General features: G+C 41.2%; 1 protein-coding gene and 1 long non-coding RNA gene across 7 annotated transcripts in view; one reads left to right on the top strand and one right to left on the bottom strand.

The window, feature by feature from the left end:
• Dnajc10 (DnaJ heat shock protein family (Hsp40) member C10) overlaps window positions 1-5321 on the bottom strand; it is a 44975-nt gene extending 39654 nt beyond the window's left edge. The window contains exons 1-2 of one of the 3 annotated variants that reach the window (XM_038336625.2): window positions 5097-5321; window positions 2946-5017 (exon numbers count right to left, since the gene is read on the bottom strand). The gene's annotated coding sequence lies outside the window, so the exon portion shown is untranslated. Of the gene's footprint in view, window positions 1-2945; window positions 5021-5096 lie in introns of all 3 variants that reach the window. The other 2 variants (XM_038336627.2, XM_038336624.2) reach the window with 2 other exon arrangements.
• Window positions 5322-6402: 1081 nt separating this feature from the next.
• LOC119818430 overlaps window positions 6403-18394 on the top strand; it is an 82479-nt gene continuing 70487 nt past the window's right edge. For 2 of the 4 annotated variants that reach the window (XR_005286115.1, XR_005286114.1), the window contains exons 1-3: window positions 6403-6702; window positions 11022-11090; window positions 17540-17635. This is a non-coding gene — a long non-coding RNA (uncharacterized LOC119818430). The remainder of the gene's footprint in view (window positions 6703-11021; window positions 11091-17539; window positions 17636-18394) is intronic. The other 2 variants (XR_005286113.1, XR_005286116.1) reach the window with 2 other exon arrangements.

Here is an 18394-nt window from a genome sequence, read left to right on the forward strand (position 1 = left end):
GGGCGGACGGGCCGGTTTAGGTTGACGTGGCCGTCTGTGCGGCGGCCGCTGCGGCTCCCGCTCCGGCTCCCGCTCCGAGACGGGGGAGCAACCCGCAGCGCGGCCCACAGCGGCTCTACCGCCGAAGGCAGCCGCGGGCGGAAGGAAGGGCGTAAAGCCCGCCCCTTCCGGTCCCGTTGCCAGGGCGACGGGGAAACCCGGGTAGAGGGATCCGGTTTGCTAATCCTCCCTAGAGATTTGGCTAAAGGCTGGGTACCGCGGAAAAGGCCGATTTGGCCGAAAGTGGAGAACTCGCCTGAATTGACCCCCGTTTGCAAGGGACTGGACAGAGTAATTGCCCACCAACCCAACTTTCTAGAAATAAAATTATTTACAATTTTGTGTATCAGCAAGCATCGAGCTTTCTACAGATTTCCGGGTTTCTGAATCATTCCAACAGTGTTTCTCCTCTCATTGACTTCTACTCGATTGGGTACAAAAACTGCATTTTTTTTTTTTTTCAGTCACACAGCACTCTGACCAGTGACGTAGCTACAGTTAAAATCCCGGAAAGAGGAAACATCGTACTTTGCAATAGGTAGAAATTGTTAATGAGTCGTTGTATAGTAAACCAGATGTCAGCTAATAATTTTATGACTGTAGGGCCTATTGCTAAACCAACATGCAGAAATATTAGTAGTCTGAAGTGACAGCTGTTAGCATGTACCAGGAACTGGCCTAAGTACACATGGATTAACTCAGTCCTCCAAGTAATCTTGGGAGATAGCGCTGATTATTATACACGTTTCAAAGTCAAGAGCGCCTGGGGAGCTAAAAATTGAGGAAAATGAGAATCACACCTAAGCAACCTAGTTCCAGGGCTTGTAATGATAATTGGTATGCCACTGTGAACCAAAACTGTTTAGATTAACTTAAAAAGCAAAACAGATATCAAATAACTAACAGCAATGATGTCCACTTGAGAGAGACTGAAACTTCATTGTCTGAGTTTAAGTATCAAATCTCAATGTCGCCGGGCGGTGGTGGCGCACGCCTTTAATCCCAGCACTCGGGAGGCAGAGGCAGGTGGATCTCTGAGTTCGAGGCCAGCCTGGTCTACAAGAGCTAGTTCCAGGACAGGCTCTAGAAACTACAGGGAAACCCTGTCTCGAAAAACAAAAAACCAAAAAAAAAAAAAAAATCTCAATGTCATAACTACATCATTTATGCCTGGGACACATTAAGAAATACTCCTTTTAGTTTCTTCTGGGGAACTACATAGCTTTCAAGATCCAGTATATGTTTCTTCTGAAGATATTTTCTGTGTACTACCAAAGTGTGTTTGACCACTTCATCTTTTGTTATTACATCAATCACAACATGTTTCAAGAGTATGAGATCAGACAATGGCTTTATGCTTTCCCCTTAGAAGAGAGCTTGGCATCTATTCAACACATGGATTAGGGTTGAATGAAGAATCAATATTTGGTTTGAACAAAGAGAAAAGAGTAGCCCTGTGTTCCTGAAGTTATTGTTTGAGACTGGGTACAGGGCGTAGTCACAAGGCCAAAATAAATGACGAGTGAGTGATTTAAATCATGGTCTACGTGGTGAATTTCAGGGTGCAGTGATCAGAGAATGAGAGGAATGTATGGGTGATTCTAATAAAAGGAATTCTCTCAAGTACTTGAATTTTCATAATCGGGTGGGTTTTGGTGTCCTTATGTCCATTTGCTCAGCTCACAGGAAGATTTCAAGCGACTTGTCAAAAGTCCCTTGTCAAAGGGATAGAATGGGAGTACAATCTGTGTCCTCTGTGTTCTTGTGTGAACAGACAATTATAGCTAAAACTTCCATATACTTTATATGTCTCAATTTTCAGGAATGTGCATATTGCTGTAACTGTGATTTCATATTTTCCACCTTCAATTAATAGTTCTACTGTTAAATATGGCTAACAGTACTTTTATGCATTTCTTTATATCTCAAGTAATTTGACATTATAGTTTTTCATGTTAAAGTGTTATGTGGTAATTAAGCACAATCTAATAAAAGTTATTGAAGCAGACTTTGGTATGTACTGTGTGCTGTGTTGTATTCTGGCCAGTGTAGCAAAGGCTAAATGCCTGAGGTTTGATTGGAGGTAGACATGAAACCATTCTCTGCTTAGCAGTTAGCAAAGTCCCAGCCCCCCAAAGGAAAGCAGGTATTCAGCTCAGTTCAGGTGCCATGGGCCAGTCTTATCATTTAAGGAAAGTTTTATAACATGGGAGGAAACTATTGACCAGCTAAGTTTCTGGATGCCAGCCACAGAGACGAGAACCCAAGGAATGAGTTTATATTAAAAGATGACAACAACCTTACTCTGTAAGAAGAAAAATGCTACTGCGTTTAATAAATGTTATAAAGAAGGTTTATTAGATTTTTTTTGGGGGGGGGAACAGGATCTTCTTAGCCTAGGCTGACTTCATACACTAAGATGTGATAAGTTTTAAACTCCCACCTAGCTAACCAGAACTGTTCTTTGACATCTCAGACAAAGCTCATGTCATCCTTGAATCTGTGATGAAGATGCTGGCCCTGTGTACTACCCAATTGGTGAGGGTTGGCGTGGGTGGCTCTAGGGACACAATAAAGCACATCTCATGCAAGACAGCTGGCTGCCCTTAGGAGTTGTTCTTGAAGAGTTAGCCTCTGTGGCTGGCATCCGGAAACTTAGCTGGTTAATAGTTTCCTCCCATGTTATAAAACTTTCCCTAAATGATAAGACTGGCCCATGGCACATGAACTCTTACAAATATAGATACACGGCTATTAAGTGTATTTGTTAGTTTCTAAAAATTTAAAATATATATTGAGAGAAATTTGGGGAAAATAGTACAGAGAGCTCCCCTGAGGCCCCTCTCAGTTTTTCCCATGGCTATGTTTTATGTAACCACAACCCAGTATTGAAACAGAAAACTGACCTTGTCCCAGAGCTTCTACCTCACTGTGCCATTTATCAAGCGTATAGGCGTGTGTAAGCATTCCAGCTGCAATACAGGACCATCCTGGAACAGGTGCCCCATTGCCAACCTTCAGTCACAGTTTACCCAACACACGACCCATCAACTCCACCTCCGGAAGAATGAAGGAATATTTTTCCATCTTAACAATATCATATTGGCCGGCGGTGGTGGCTCACGCCTTTAATCCCTGCACTCAGGAGACAGAAGCAGGTGGATCTCTGTGAGTTTAAGGCCAGCCTGATCTACAAGAGCTAGTTCCAGGACAGGCACCAAAGTACAGAAAAACCCTGTCTCGAAAAAACAAACAAAACAAAACAAAACAAAACAAAAACCAAAAAGCAATATCATCATTGATGATGTTACATACACCACTACGTGTCCTTTTAAGATTGCCTTGTAGTCAGTAGAAAACCTTTGCAAATGATCCATGTTTTTGCAGGTCCATCACTGAAACAGCGTTCTGCAGCATATACGTATCATGGTTTGTTTAGCTTCCCTCCTATTATGTAGCTTCTTAATTGTTTCCAGTTTAGGACTATGGCAAATAGTGTTGCTTTGAACATTTGTGGGTAGGTTGCAGAGTGCATTTATGTGTTTATAGATTTTCATTTTTCTGCAATAAATTCCCAGGAATGTTACTGTTGATTATATGGTAAATGCATGAATTAGTTTTAAAAGAAAGCAATAAACAGTTCTCAGAGTGGTTATACCAATCTGCATTTCCACAGGCAATAAATGAGGTTCCTGTTCGTAGGATTATGGTCTGATCACAAAACCAATGGTGAGATTGCACTGCCTTCTCAAAAACAAATAAATTTGTGTTCTGCCTAGAATTTATGGTGGTAAAAGAGCTTTGGTGTTCCTGATGGCAATGCCATCCCAGTCAAAGACACTGTGCCACATTCTGGAGAAAAGCTCAGAAAAACGCTATCCAGGATAAAAGCCCAGAAAGGTGCTAGTTTTCCACTCGGAACAGGTTCAGGGGCACATGAAAGTGTGCAAGATGTCCTAAAAGAAAGGGCAAAAAAAAAAAAACTTCTGAGGAACATGCACACGTATAAATTGTAAATATCGCCCTTTTATAGACAGGAGACCAACTATAACCTATAAGTAGGAATGGGTTCATTTCTTCTAAAGACCCAAGGGAAACCAATTCAAAATAAGATGTGAAGACAGGCTAAACCAAAGGAACTAGCACTACATCACAAAATAATATTATATACCTAACTCATGTGTGAGGGGTAATTATATGTCAATGTTCTCAGTGAGAGAGAGCCAAGAGGACAGACAGACAGATGAAGGAATAGTTAGTACAGGAATTGCCTTATGTAACTATGGCGATTTTCGAGGCCCCATAACGAGCTGCTGGAAACCTTGAATGTTACTAGATGGCTCAGTCTAATTCCTAAAGGGCCAGAACCAGGGAAGCCGGTGCTGGGAGTGCCATTCTGAAACTAAAGGTCTGAAGAAATGGATGATGAGAGTCCTGGAATGTAAATACGCGAGTTGCGATGTCTATAGGCGGGAGTAGACGGTGTCTTAGCTCTACAAGGGAAAAAGACAAATTCCTGTTTATTCTACCCAGGTCCTCAGCTGAATGGATAGAGCCCATCTTACTAGAGGGTGGACTCTACCCACTCAGTCAGACTTTACCCACTGTGGCAGTCTTCTCTGAAAATATCCTTAATGAACACCCCAGTAAAATCCTTCACTAGTTTTCTAAGTATTGTTAATCTCATCAAGTTGTTATCTAAAAGCAGTCATTGCAAAAAAAACCTTATGTGTTTTGATGTAATTAAGAATTGGTTCCCCCCCCCCACTTGTGAACATGTCGACACATTAAAAAAAGACCAGATGAAAGGAAATGGAAGAATTAAGCGCAATTAATAGGCTTTAAATGTATGTTGAAAATACGCAAAGTACTAAAGAATGGTGAAAGTCTGTACTTAACTTGCTTGGGATGAACTCTCATAAGGGACATTGAATCTGGAGATCTGCTGAGGTCCATGGCAATCATCTGGAGCTGGAGGCTGCTGGAAGAATCAAGCCTGTAAGAATGCTGAGGTGGTAGATCAGCACACACCCAAGCTTCGGCAGCCACAGGCTTACATCCAGATTGTTGATCCATGCCGGAGAGGAGCAAATGTTCTTGCAATCAAAGCTTCATAGCTAAGGCCAAGCCTGCATTTTCTGAATCTCATGTCTTCTAGAGACTTGGTTCCACACCAGGGTATAATAGGCAGCAACCCGAACACCTACTGTTTTCTCAAGATAGTTAATTCAGTTTATTACATTTGATGCTAGCCACTGGGCATGCACTCAACAATTGGCACAAAACCCAGGGTATCTGGGCCAGCATACCAGGTAGCACAGATCAAAGACCAGTGTTGAAGTGGGAAAATTCAAGCAGCATGGTCAAATTCATGGTGTTGAGATGGATTAATTATTGATAGGTTGCAGAAACTACCATTTAGAAGCCTAGGGTGCAGTAGCTACTGTTTAGAAGCCTAAGTTGCAGGAGCTACCATTTAGAAGCCTCAGATTTATTAAATAGTAAACTTGCTGAGAACATTAAGACCTGGTGATGTACAGATTGTCAATCTTTCTTGCCATCACTAAGGCATTAAGTGTAAAGTAGAGGCAAAACTACTTAGTAGAACATCAAGGAATTCTAGATAATGTAAAGCCAAATAAACGGACCACTTCTTTAATTCACTGTCCCTATTCAGAAAGTGCGTGCTGTCATATAACCTGGGTATTTAGTATTCTGCCAACTCTGTACAGCATGAGAATACGAATGTTCCTAGGACACTCTGCAACTATGCAATGAATCCCGAAGATTCCAGATTTTTAAATTATTGTGTGTGATTGTTTGTTTTTTTAATCATTGTTAGAGTTGGCTATAAGATGACTTCTATTTGTAGAGCCTGGAGACAGGACTGCCTGCTTCACCTGTGATGGGCACCTCAGTAACCGGAAATGAAAGGTGATGTTTTAGAACATGGGAGGCATTTTCTCAACTCTCCATTTCTGGGAAATTCTTCAGAAACACTGAGGTTGTATTTTGGATCTGGGTACGCAGTCACATTAAGCTTGAATGAGAACGTCCTGTATTGGCCATCTAGTGCTCTAGTTCAGCCCAAGAAGCTGTGAGTGCTAGATTTTATTCTCCGGATTGCACCGATGACGTCAAATGCTTTTGTTATGATGGTGGTCTGAGGTGTTAGGACTCTGGACACGATCCATGGGCAGACCATGCCAAATAAGTTCCAAAGTGTGAATTCTTGATATGCATGGAAGGACAGGATTTTGTTGATAAGATTCAAGCTGTATAGCCTCCTCTTCTTCAACAGCTGTTGTCAAATTCAAACACTCCAGGAGAAGAAAATGCTGACCCTACAATTGTGTATTTGGACTTGGCCAAAGTTCTCCGGAGGATGCAGTTGTGTGAGACACGCCTGTGGTTAGAGCTGCTTTGGAAACAGGCTTCAGCAGAAGCCTGGTGATACAGGTAGGTCAGGGTCATACCCTGGCTGCTGGAGGGAACTACAGAAAAGGCAATGAGGCTGTGGCAGCCCTCTAATGCTGAAGATGAAGAAGAGGAGGAAAGACAGACTGAAGAATGGCATAGAGTGACTGGTCATTAGCCAGGAGAGCAGAATGGCCCTTTCAACATTTGGGGTGCGTCATTCCATTCCTGCATAATCGTCCAAAGGTCAGTGTAATTACGACATTATAAAATAGAAAACACAGATACCTTTGCAAACAAGCAAACTGGTTGACGCCATTTTAGTTAAAGGAAATGTTGTGGCCATAGATAAGCAAGGAGGCAAGGATTATGGTATACAGCAGGTATTAGCTAATCTCGGTAGGGAGCATCCTCAGCCTGTAAACATGGGGTTGGAGGACCTGTGCTGGGCACTGTCTGTGTATGCTGCCATCATTCACACATGGTCCAGAGGAAGGTTTTATCCTTTTCTCCATAGGCCTGAGGCTCTGGGGTCCTCGCATGGCTACACCCACATCAATAGCGTGTTCACTGAGTACTTCACTCACCCAGGGTTTTCTCTGCTCCCTACAAAGAACTGTCGGAGAGACAATGTTGCTTACTTCTGGGGTGTCCAGGTATCCTCTAGACAGACACTAAAATACCCTTCATAATCCAGAATATAATAAACTTGGCCTCCTAGTATTAAGAGCCTATGGATGTTCCATGCACCATACAACCTGCAGAATGTAGGGCAGGCTGGAAAGGGTGCCTGAGGAAGTCCACCTCACCATCCACGGGCAGACTGGTTTTAGCAGCCTGATGCTATACATGCTTGATCGCTGTCTCTCTAAGGATCTGTTCTTAGGGGTCATTTAAGCAGTCCAGGAAATTAGGAGCATGAATGTATCTGGAGAGAAACAAACTGGCAGGATTCTGACTCTATTGGGCATAACTGATCTTCCTTTAATATTTTTACCACTTAAGGAGAAGTTTAAGAGATTAATTGAGACATTCTTTTTTCCAGTCCAATGTTTCTAAATACTTTTTCATAATCATCTCATGTGTTTTCATTTATTCAAATCAAATATTTTCCAAATTTTATTTTCCTCATTCTTTGACCCCAGGGTTTAAATGTCACAGGGGATAAACTAATACCTTCTTCCAGGTTTGCTGTGGGTCACAAAGGACTCTGGATTACTGTAGAAGTGAAATTACTGTGTGGACTATATCTGGAATAATCATAATAATATCTATATCAGCTATTATTTTCATTACCAAATTGCCATTGTTTTTCTTCATTCTGTTTAAAGAAGAAATCTGAAAATTTTCTTTCTTTGCCACAAACTCTGGGACACAGAAATAATCACTGCTTATTTTTCATGCTCCATGGTTACCAGGTGTGAGGAAACATCACTGAAGGAGAGCCCAGGCTTTCCCACATTGCCAAAAGACAACTGGTTTTTGATTTACCAGAAATTGATGAGAGAACCTCTGTTTATCTTTTGCAACTTCTGCTTGCTTCAATAGCCGTGCCTTTTAAAACCGCGTGGTCAGAACAGGATGATATATGAGAAAGTGGGTAGTTATAAAATTTGAACCAAAGCCCCTGGTGGCCTCTGGGATTGTCGTTTCCATCAGAAGAATGTTTGCTGCTGCCTGAAACCTGTTCCCCCATCTTAGCCAGGCCTGCCATAGGCTTCCTTTCCTGATGAGTCTCTAGCACTTGTAAAGAATTCTCTTTCTAAGTGTCATTTCCAAGGGCCTCCTCACTTTGACATTTTATTTTGTTAATTCTGCATTTGCACCGACGTGTGCACGGGAGCCAGAGGAGAAAACTGCGTTATCATTCTGTGCCTTGTCCCCTTGGGACAGGGTGTCTTCCTGAACATGGAGCTAGGATGGTGACCAGCAAGCCTCAGCGATTCTCCTGTTTCTGGGACCCTCTTTCTCCCATAGACCTAACACAGCACTAGGGTTACAGGCAAGCAGAGCCATGTGTGACTTTTTACATGGGTGCTGCAGGTTGGAACTTAGGTCCTTATGATTGCGCAGCAGAGCCATGTGTGACTTTTTACATGGGTGCTGGGGGTTGGAACTTAGGTCCTATGATTGCGCAGCAAGTGATCTTACCTGTGGAGCCGTTTTCCCAACCTCACCCTTCCCTCCCTTAACATTATAAAACATTAACCAGGACTAAGTGTGCTATTGCCCAATTAATAAAATCAAAGCAAATGTTAAGTGAAAGATTTTAGATTTTAAGCATAGAATAACACACAGAGAGAATCCTGCTCAATGCTGAGTAGAGATGCTGCACAGGGAGGCGAGGATTGTCCACCAGGAGAGGATGGGATTTCAAGGGAGCCGAGTGTGAAAGGCCCTTTCAGCCTTAAACAGGGCCGCACTGTTCCTGCCTGGACACCAACGCTCACCTGATGACGGCTTCTTTTGGCCTGGTCATCTCTAATGGCCAGTGCCTCACATTTTGCTCTAAGCATCTATCCTGTTCACGTTTCAAAAGGGTTTGGTTTACATATTTTTTCACTGAGATGTAACAATTCTCTTTGTGTGAGTAGCCATGAAAGCTGATGCTCCTTGTCACTGACAGTGGGTTATTTAAAGTCAGTATTTATGAAAACAAACCTGCTAATATTCTATAGTTAAATATAACTTAGTTCTACTCTCATAATTTTTTCTTTAATACTTAGCCCTATAAAAATGGGTTTATATCCAAAGACCTAATTTATTCCTTGTCAACATGTTCTATTTTTTGTTTATTAATTAGCAATATTAACATTGAATTTTTAAAATTTAAAATTTTTTTTTTTGGTTTTTCGAGACAGGGTTTCCCTGTAGTTTCTAGAGCCTGTCCTGGAACTAGCTCTTGTAGACCAGGCTGGCCTCGAACTCAGAGATCCGCCTGCCTCTGCCTCCCAAGTGCTGGGATTAAAGGTGTGTGCCACCACCGCCCGGCTAAAATTTAAAAAATTTTAAAAGCAGTGTGGGGTGACTCCACTATAGTGTTAGGTAGTCCTGTTCCTTCCAACCCCACAGGCTTGCCCCACGTCCCTGTGACTCCTCTCTTCCACACTGCCAGCTAGTTCTATTCTTTCAGATCTTAAGGGCCCAAAGGTGTGGCTCTTTCTGGACTGCCCTTCTCTGAAGGAAGTAAGCCCATAGATTTACCACCTCCTCAGTCTTAAGTCCCCTGAAATGCAGCCATCAGCTAGCCTCTGCTTCTTCCCACTCCAGGGACAATCTCTCTCATCTTAAAGATTGCTTCTTTGAGAGCAATGGGTAGACATTGCTCTGCCACACACTCCAGGCCTACTAACTCTGTCAGGATCTAGCCTTCAAGTGTGAGCAGATTTCCTGCCCCCTCCAGGATCCCTATCCTTCAGACTGCGTTTGCTCACTCCTTCCCTGAAAGCTTCCCATTGGGCTAGCTTCCCAGAGAGCCTAGGTAGGACTTCCTCTTCTGACCCCACAGGCCTTCTGACCCCTACACACCTAGCTTCCTGAGATCTCCTGCCCCCAACCACTGATTGACCAGAACACACTCTAGACTTGGAGAACTGCACCAGAAGGCATCAGAATAGAGGATCAGCAAGGAGTATGGTGACCTTTGAGTTGTGTCTGCTTGCCCAGGACTTTACAGACTTTCAAAATAAGATTAGGGACAGAGCCTGCTGACCTCAGTGCAAGTTTCACAAAAGACATGTCTTAACCTTCTTACGACTTAATCTTCTGAACATGCATGCATCTGCACAGAGAGAAATGGAGAAGAATGATAAAGGTCATTGAATCAAAGGGAAGATGTAACTATAATGTGCGTTCTGTGTGATTTTAAGTACTACTTTGCTCTTTGATTGTAGCAGGGTCGTATTAAAGATCACCTCGAATAGAGGCCTATTGGACTATATAGCAGTATTGAGACTATGAAAGACTATGAGGACTTCCCAACTTGGATGAAATGTAGTTTCCATCATGACAGGACTAGGACCCTGAGGGGCCAGAGAATGGAATGCAATGGTTTGAACAAGAACTTTAGGCAGTTGAACCCTTGGTTCCTGTTTGCTGGGACTGTTTGAGGAGACTTTGGGTGTTTGCCTACATTGCTCCTCACCTTGTATTTTGAGATAGGGTCTCTTCCTGAGCTTTGTACTTAGTGTTTCAGATAGACTGGCTGGCTAGCGAGCTGCCAGAAGCTGCTTATTTCTGCCTCTCTCCTGGCCCTGCTCCAGCCAAGGGGAGAAACAAGCCTTTGATTATAATTCAGATCATTTATGCAAATAGAGAATGGTTAAAAATTATGCCTTTCACTGAACTAGAATGGGAGCATCCTTAAACCACAAAGCAGGACCTTGCTGTATAATAGTCCCACAGTCCTCTGCGAAAGAAACTGTCTTGCTTATTAAGCCACTGAGATTAATTTGGCTGGTTCGGTTGATGAGCAGCTTATGCACACAGTCAAGTTCATGCCATTAAGTTTCATCTCTATTCTGCCTTTATAACTAAAGCCTTAAAAATCATTGTTATTCTTACAGAAAGTACTCTGTGTGATGTTCGTGCTTGAAAGATCAGAACGGAGATAGAACCATCTGTATAAATCCAAAGTAAGTAACACGTTTATCTGTTACTAACATGCAAATTTTATTTCTGACATGAAAGGCTTGAATTTAGTCACTTTCTTAATAAGGAAGTAATATTAAGTCTGACCAGAAAAATTAAGATGACATCTGAATTATATATATATATATATATATCAATAGAAAATGTAATTTAATATCTATTACTTACAATTACCTAATAAAAGCTGTTTTCATAGCTTTTGTAATTATGATGAATCAGGCAATGTGTCCCTACTTGCTCCGAAGCCTTGCATGAACTCAGCATACACATTTAATGATGTGAATCTGTGTGCCTGTCCCCTCTCCCTGGACTGCAGTCAGCAGGAACAAACGCTCATTTTCCATCATTGGCTCTCTCACTAGAATCTGTACAGTGTTTTGCATGCTACATGTATCCAATAAATATATATTTTAAGACAGTTTCCTCTTCCTCCTTTCTTCCCTTCCTCCCCTCCCCTCCGCTCTGCCCCCCCCCCCCAATCTACTCTTCCTCCATTTCTGTTCTGAAAGAGGCAGGCCTCCCAGGGATATCAACAAAACATGGCGTATCACGCTGCCAGGAGATGGGCAGTTAAGGCTATGTATCTGCTATTGTAAGACTCATCTACACAGAGAATAGACCTGGGCTTATTTGCACTGCTGGCTCCATTCACTTTGCTGAATAAAAGTCCCGTCCTTTTCATCTGTACTCTGGGGACCACATCTCCTCTCCAAGGCCTGCAAAGCTCTGGCAGGCGTGTTCAACCTGCCTGACCCTCCTTCTAGTGGACAAGCACTGCCAAATGTCTGTGTTCCGTGCAAACAGGAAGTTTCATGCCAAATACACCAAGTTCTCATATTCTCCTGCATGAGTGTATTTAGAGATGAAATCAGCTGGGAATGAACATTGAGGTCAGCCTTCAAGGCACTATGGAGTCTTAGCCAGGAAGTTTCATTCCTTGGCCTTGGTGAAGGTTGGTGTGCTCACTCTATGAAAATATCTTTTGGGCCTTAAAAAGCAATATTTTCATGAAAGCATAAGCAAAAAGAAAAGATAGAAAAGCAAAAAGAATTCATCCCCATTTCCTCCATAAAATTAATATAAGACTTTTCTGCCCCTTAGGTTTTTCAAATCTGCAAGAATGCTGAACGTTTATCTTTTTGCTTTCTATTTAAAATTACAACCCATTCCTCAAGTTTTAATCTTTATAAACATATACCTAATAATTCTATTATATATATTTCACTAAATATTAGTGAATTATTAGATATTTAACGGGTTGCTCTGCAGTGTTTTCCAACTTTTGAAGCTTTTCCAAATTTTCCTGTTAATATAGGTGAAAATGCTAGTGTAAATATCATTTTGCTAATGTACCAGCATTTTAGTAAATGTCTTGCTTTTTTTATACATGGACATATAAACACTATACTAGACTCCCAAGAGCCTAACTTCAAAGTTCAAGAGCCTGAGGATATTCTTGTAGGATAATTTTTAGCAGGAGGTAGAGAAACACTTTCTCCTCATAAAGACCTAATCATTACTTTTATGATCACAAAGCTGAGGTTTTCCTTTGGCAACAGAGGGAAAACAGAATGGTTCAGTGGATAAAAGTGCCTGCCACAAAGCCAGACGCCCTGATGGCATAGCATTTGGAACATTTTGTACGCTTATGTTCCTCTTGAACATCTTCTTTGCTGACAAATCTGTTAATGATTGTGAACCACTCCAAAGCTGGGTTATTGGTTTTCTTATTGTAGAGTTTGAAGAATTATTATTAGATTTTTAGACAACTATTCTCAATATCTTTTGTATTTTTTCCTCTCAGTTCTGGCTTGTCTTCTCAGTATCTTGGCAATGTCTTCTGTTGAGCGGGATTTAAAAAGAAATTTAGGATATCGTCTACACTTCCTGTTCTACCTCATGTCCACCTGAGTGAGGATGTCCTGGGGAACTGTCTATCGACATGCTTAGGTCGGACGGACTCTGGGGACTTCCTTCTTCAGCTTTGCTGTTACCAGCCCATCTCAGTGTTTGCCATCTTAACACGAGCAAATTGCAAATCTGCCCTCCCCAGAGCCCGAGAACCCGATTTAACAGTGCTATAATCAAATGTCTTTCTTTGACTCAAAAGCTGTCCCCAGGGCTGGAGAGAGGGCTCAGTGGTTAAGAGCACTGGCTGTTCTTCTGGAAGACCTGGCTTTGATTCTCAGTACCCGGTGGCTCACAACGGTCTGTAACTCCAGTTAGAGAGACTTCTGTTCCCTTTCCTGGTCTCCAAGGGTATCAGGTACACATATGTTGCAGACATACACGCAGGCAAATTACCCAAACACATAAAATAAAAACAAAAGCAAAAACGAAACCAAAATACCAAAAACAAAAATAAAAACCAAGCCCATCTCCACGTGACTGCCATTTCCTTGCCTGTCCAGGAAACAGAGATGGGGTGTATGGCGTGGGAGTAACTGATGGTCTTGAGAATCCAATCGGGGAGATTGTGTCCAGTCTCTCTGCAGTATCGTGACCAGGCATGGGGATGACCTGGAACGGAAGTGTTCAATTTAATAGGTTTCAGTTCCCGGCCATGTCAACATTGACTCTAGAAATTAACACGTACACTGTTAGTTTTCCTGCTCAAACACTGGCTCCCACGGAGTTCCTGCCTGGGACTTCTGGTTTGGTTAGTTGTGATTCTCTTCCTTTCTGAGGCAGCACCTTACCCTGTGGCCCCGCTTTTCTTACAATTCTAACAAGTACTGTGGCCTTGAAGCTGGGCCCTCTTTGCTAGAACAGTGTGGCGACATCCAAGCCCCTGGGATGGCCGTGCTTGTGGTTTTGAATCCAGCGAAGAGCAAAATACTAGCACAGCTCTCAGAGAAAGAGACAGGACTAGTTGGTTATGATCCGGTATTCTTATTTTATGATCACAATGCTTTTTAAGAGTTTAAAACATTTACCAAAATCATGACCACTTTGTTATAAATTATAAAAATAAATTACTCTGAGAAAAGTAGATAAGTGTATTTCATTATTGAAGAGACTACTACGTAACACCATTCTTGAAGACTCGTTTATAAGACTTCTTCTAAGCCCTCTCCTTTTCCATCGTGTGAGTGCTTTCCAGCCTCAATTGCAAAAGGCATGGCCGTCTCTCTCCATCTCTTTTTCTCTAAGCAGTTGCCAAGGTTTATAGCTTGTCTTTCCCGTTCCTTCTCTCTCAAATGCTAATAAAATTGGTCTTAAGCTTATGGTTAGTTTTAATCCTGTATTTACGGTTAGTTCATATTTGGGCCTAAGGCTGTTGAGCTCCAAAGAAACCTTCAGATAGTTCAGTTTACTCTTCCTACTGTGAAAGCAGCAGATTCCTAAAGTTGTGTTCACTAAGAGCAACGCAATGTTTCCAATGTAGATGGAATGTGCAAGGATCTCATCATAACAGCAACTAAATGAATACGGAAGAAATATAGCATTGCATATTGATGGAATAAAAAATAAATAAGACAATAAAATAAAAACGTGGGTCATTAAAAGATCAAAAATGAATTCAACGCTGATTGTCAATAGCTATTAACATCACACAAAAAGGCAACTGGATATCAGATGTTTCTTGGAACAAATAACATGGGGCTAAACCATTATTGGGTAAAATATTGAGACAAAACTGTCAGCACTTAGAACGCTAGATGTTTGATATTGCTGAGAAGTTCTTGTTAATTTTTTCAGTTGTCATAATATGATGTAGTGATAATTCATTGTATGTAGGTAAGGAATATGAATGTTTACAATGCTGTGATATAATATTTGTAACTTGACAAAATGACGTGCCATGGAGAGAGGTAGCTAGGAGAGAGGTGGCTAGAAGCGAGGTGAGTTAAAGTGAGTGAAGTGAGCGTCAAAATTGAGGATGAGTGCAGGGGATTGGCCACGGTCCTCACTGCCAAGGAGCAGTGCTTGGGATCTGCAGTGCCCCTCACCATGAGGGACAAACATGGAGTTGTGGAACCTCTTACTGTGAGGGATGGGTGCACTGTGCCTCCCATAGATTTTGTATATATTTGAGATTTCAAAGTGTCATAGGATTCTGGAAACTATCAAGAAGGCCCAAATCCTGCCAAGTCACTAGAAAAATAAAAAATGGAAAATGGATTTATAATAGACCAATGAATTTGTTAATTCCAAGTTAAGCCTCATAATATAGACATCTGGTGTAATATAGAAAACCATGAGCTGGTTCAGTAGGAGCTGGACATACATGAATTTCTGGATAAAAGAGTTGCAAAGGTTTGCTGTGGATAACTACACACAGGCTCAAGCATCAGACTGCATAATGCGTAAACTAAATCTATGTTCCAAAGACTATTTAATTCTTCTACTATTACAATAGCATAGAGAAAGAAACGAGATGCCCAGAATTATGTTTTCAAAGGTAGGTTTGACATTGACTCTAGGGAGAACACTTCTGTTGTGAGACAATGGTTTTTACCCTGTAAAGATTTGTTTCTTATATTTTTTAATAAATGCTGATTGGCCAGTAGCCAGGCAGGAAGTATAGGCAGGGTGACCAGGCAGGAAGTAGAGGGTATTGAGAATTATGGGAATAGGAAAGTTTTGGTGTGCAGTTTGATCCAGATGCAGAGGATACAAGATGCAATGCTGAAAAGGTACCAAGCCACGTGGCTGACGCAGATAAGAATTATGGGCTAATATAAGTTATAAGAGTTAATAAGAAGCCTGGGCTAATGGGCAATCAGTTTATAATTAATGTAGACCTCTGTGTGTTTCTTTGGAACTTAACGACTGTGGGAGCCAGGCAGAACAGAAACCTCAGTCAACAGAATGGTGCCCAATCTCAGTCAACATACTTCAAGTAAAAAAAAAAAAATACACAAATGTAAACTCATTTACTATCTATGAAACATGAGGAAATCAAAGTTAGTGATGCTTTAAAAGCATGATATTCTATTTACAAGTAGGGTTTTTGGTTCTTAAGTTTAAAAAATAATTTGGAAATCTTAGTATAGATCACTATGTTAGATTATTAAAGAAAAAACTACATAATTAATAGATTTCTCCCCCATTATGGTGTCACTATATATACCTGGAATGTGTATTTTGGCTCAACTTTCCCCCTCATTTGTAAATAATTTCTGGAGTGATAGCTAAACGCAGCAATTGCTAAGTCCTGTCAAGCCAGGTTGAAGTTAGTTCAAATCGGGCTCATTATATGGTACAGAATAATTATATGTTACGTGATGATTAAAATTGCTCTAATGACTAATAGAGTAGAGTTTATGTCTTATTAAGATGCAGATTATTTTGGCAGAAATGATAGATTCTGCTTCATTTACCAATTAGCAGAGGGGATTTTTTTTGTTTTTTGTTTTTTTAGTTTTTTTGTTTTTCGAGACAGGGTTTCCCTGTAGTTTCTAGAGCCTGTCCTGGAACTAGCTCTTGTAGACCAGGCTGGCCTCGAACTCAGAGATCCGCCTGCCTCTGGCAGAGGGGATTTTGTAATGGATGTGGAACGGTTGGAAAATATACTTGATGCTAGGATAGGGAGGAAGGTCGATTATCAGAAAGCCCAAGGTACCTCATGAGGTCAGGGTTCCTGACCTGATGCTCTGGCTTTTGGTGAGCCTTGAATGTCTGGGCTGAAGTCACACAGACTGGTAGGAAAGAGAAAGCAGCTTCAAAAAGATGACAGAACACAAAGTACACTAGCATGCTAGAGAGCGCCCCATGGTTCCAGTGTGTGACAGGCACCTTAACAATGGTGAGTGCTATGGTCCTTCACAATCTATAGATAAGAACAGTGAATTCCAGAGGCGTTAAATCACTCATAAAAGAACACAACCAGTACAATACTATGCCTGATCTTAATTTCAGTTTCCTATGACTCCAAAGATAATGTTATTTGTCTTGAATAATTAAAGGAAGGATGCATTTATTCTACCATTGTTTTCAACAATGAGACTATTACCTAATATTATATAAGTATATTGCACATAATATAAAAATGTTTCATTAAATAAATTATTAAAAACTTCAATGAAATTTGGTAGCAGAGGATGTCCTTTTTTGTTAAATGTAAGAAAGAAAAGAAATCTATATATATATTACATATACACATTGATATGTTACATATACAAAGGTATTCATCCTATCTATGTATACATGTGTATTTAATTAAACAACTATATTAAACAAGGCAAGCTGTTATTGAGGTTCTTCTTGAGAAGAGCAACTTGAAGGAGAGTAGACTTCTTTCATTAGTGTTTGAGTTTTCCTCCATTTAAGTTGATGTTGGCTATGGGCTTGCTGTAAGCTGCCTTTATCATGATTAAGTATGTCCCTGTATCCCTGATCTCTCCAGGACTTTTATCATGAACGGCTATTGGACTTTGTCAAAGGCTTTTTCTGTGTCTAATGAGATATTATGTATTTTTTCTTTTAGTTTGTTTACATGGTGGATTACATATGTTGATTTGGGTACACCGAACTATTTCTGCATCTCCAGGATGAACTCTACTAGATCTTTTGGATTCAGTTGGTAAGTATTTTATTGAGAATTTTTGTATCTGTGTACATAAGGGAGATTAGTCTGTAATTCTCTTTCTTGTGGGGTCTCTATGAGCATCTGTACTTTTCATGACACCAGTTAATGAGATTCACATTTGTAGAGTCCACTTCTCAAGGGCAGAAAACCAGTCCTAACGTCGGCAGCTGAGAAACAATCACATGATCATAGTCCCTCTGTACCAGGTCACAGTGAAAACCAAGTTACAAACCTTGAACTCCCACAAGAAACTTCAGGCCTTTCAGAAGTATTAAAGTAATATTAGTGCAGCTCTTAACTGTTTAGTAGGTATGTTGGGCTAGGCAGTGGTATCTCTAAGACAGCACGCAGCTGTATAGTACAATGGCAGGCCTTCACGGAGTCCTGATAATGTTGTGTGCGTTGCTGGGATGCTATTGTCCTGTTGTCGTTCTTTGTCACACGAGATAAACCACTCTGCTGTTGCTCAAGCCAACTGGGAGGTGATGTGAGGGGCAGCAGGAGGAGCCTGCCAGTGAGTGGGTAACCATGGAAACACACACAGGGTGGTCCAGATCATGCTAGACTCTAGAGGTAACAAGATTAGTGACTTCCAAATCCTCATTACAGGTAGACTCAAGTTCAAGGGTTGTCTATAGAATTGAGAAATTGTGAGAGGAGCAAACACAAGGCTAGTCTAATGGAAGTGGAAGTGTTACGGATGGTTCTGGCTTATATCATAAGGAACATCACTCAGCTTAACAGCCAAGCTTT

The sequence above is a fragment of the Arvicola amphibius genome, chromosome 7, assembly GCF_903992535.2.
Source record: "Arvicola amphibius chromosome 7, mArvAmp1.2, whole genome shotgun sequence".
In the NCBI taxonomy this organism is placed as follows: domain Eukaryota; kingdom Metazoa; phylum Chordata; class Mammalia; order Rodentia; family Cricetidae; genus Arvicola; species Arvicola amphibius.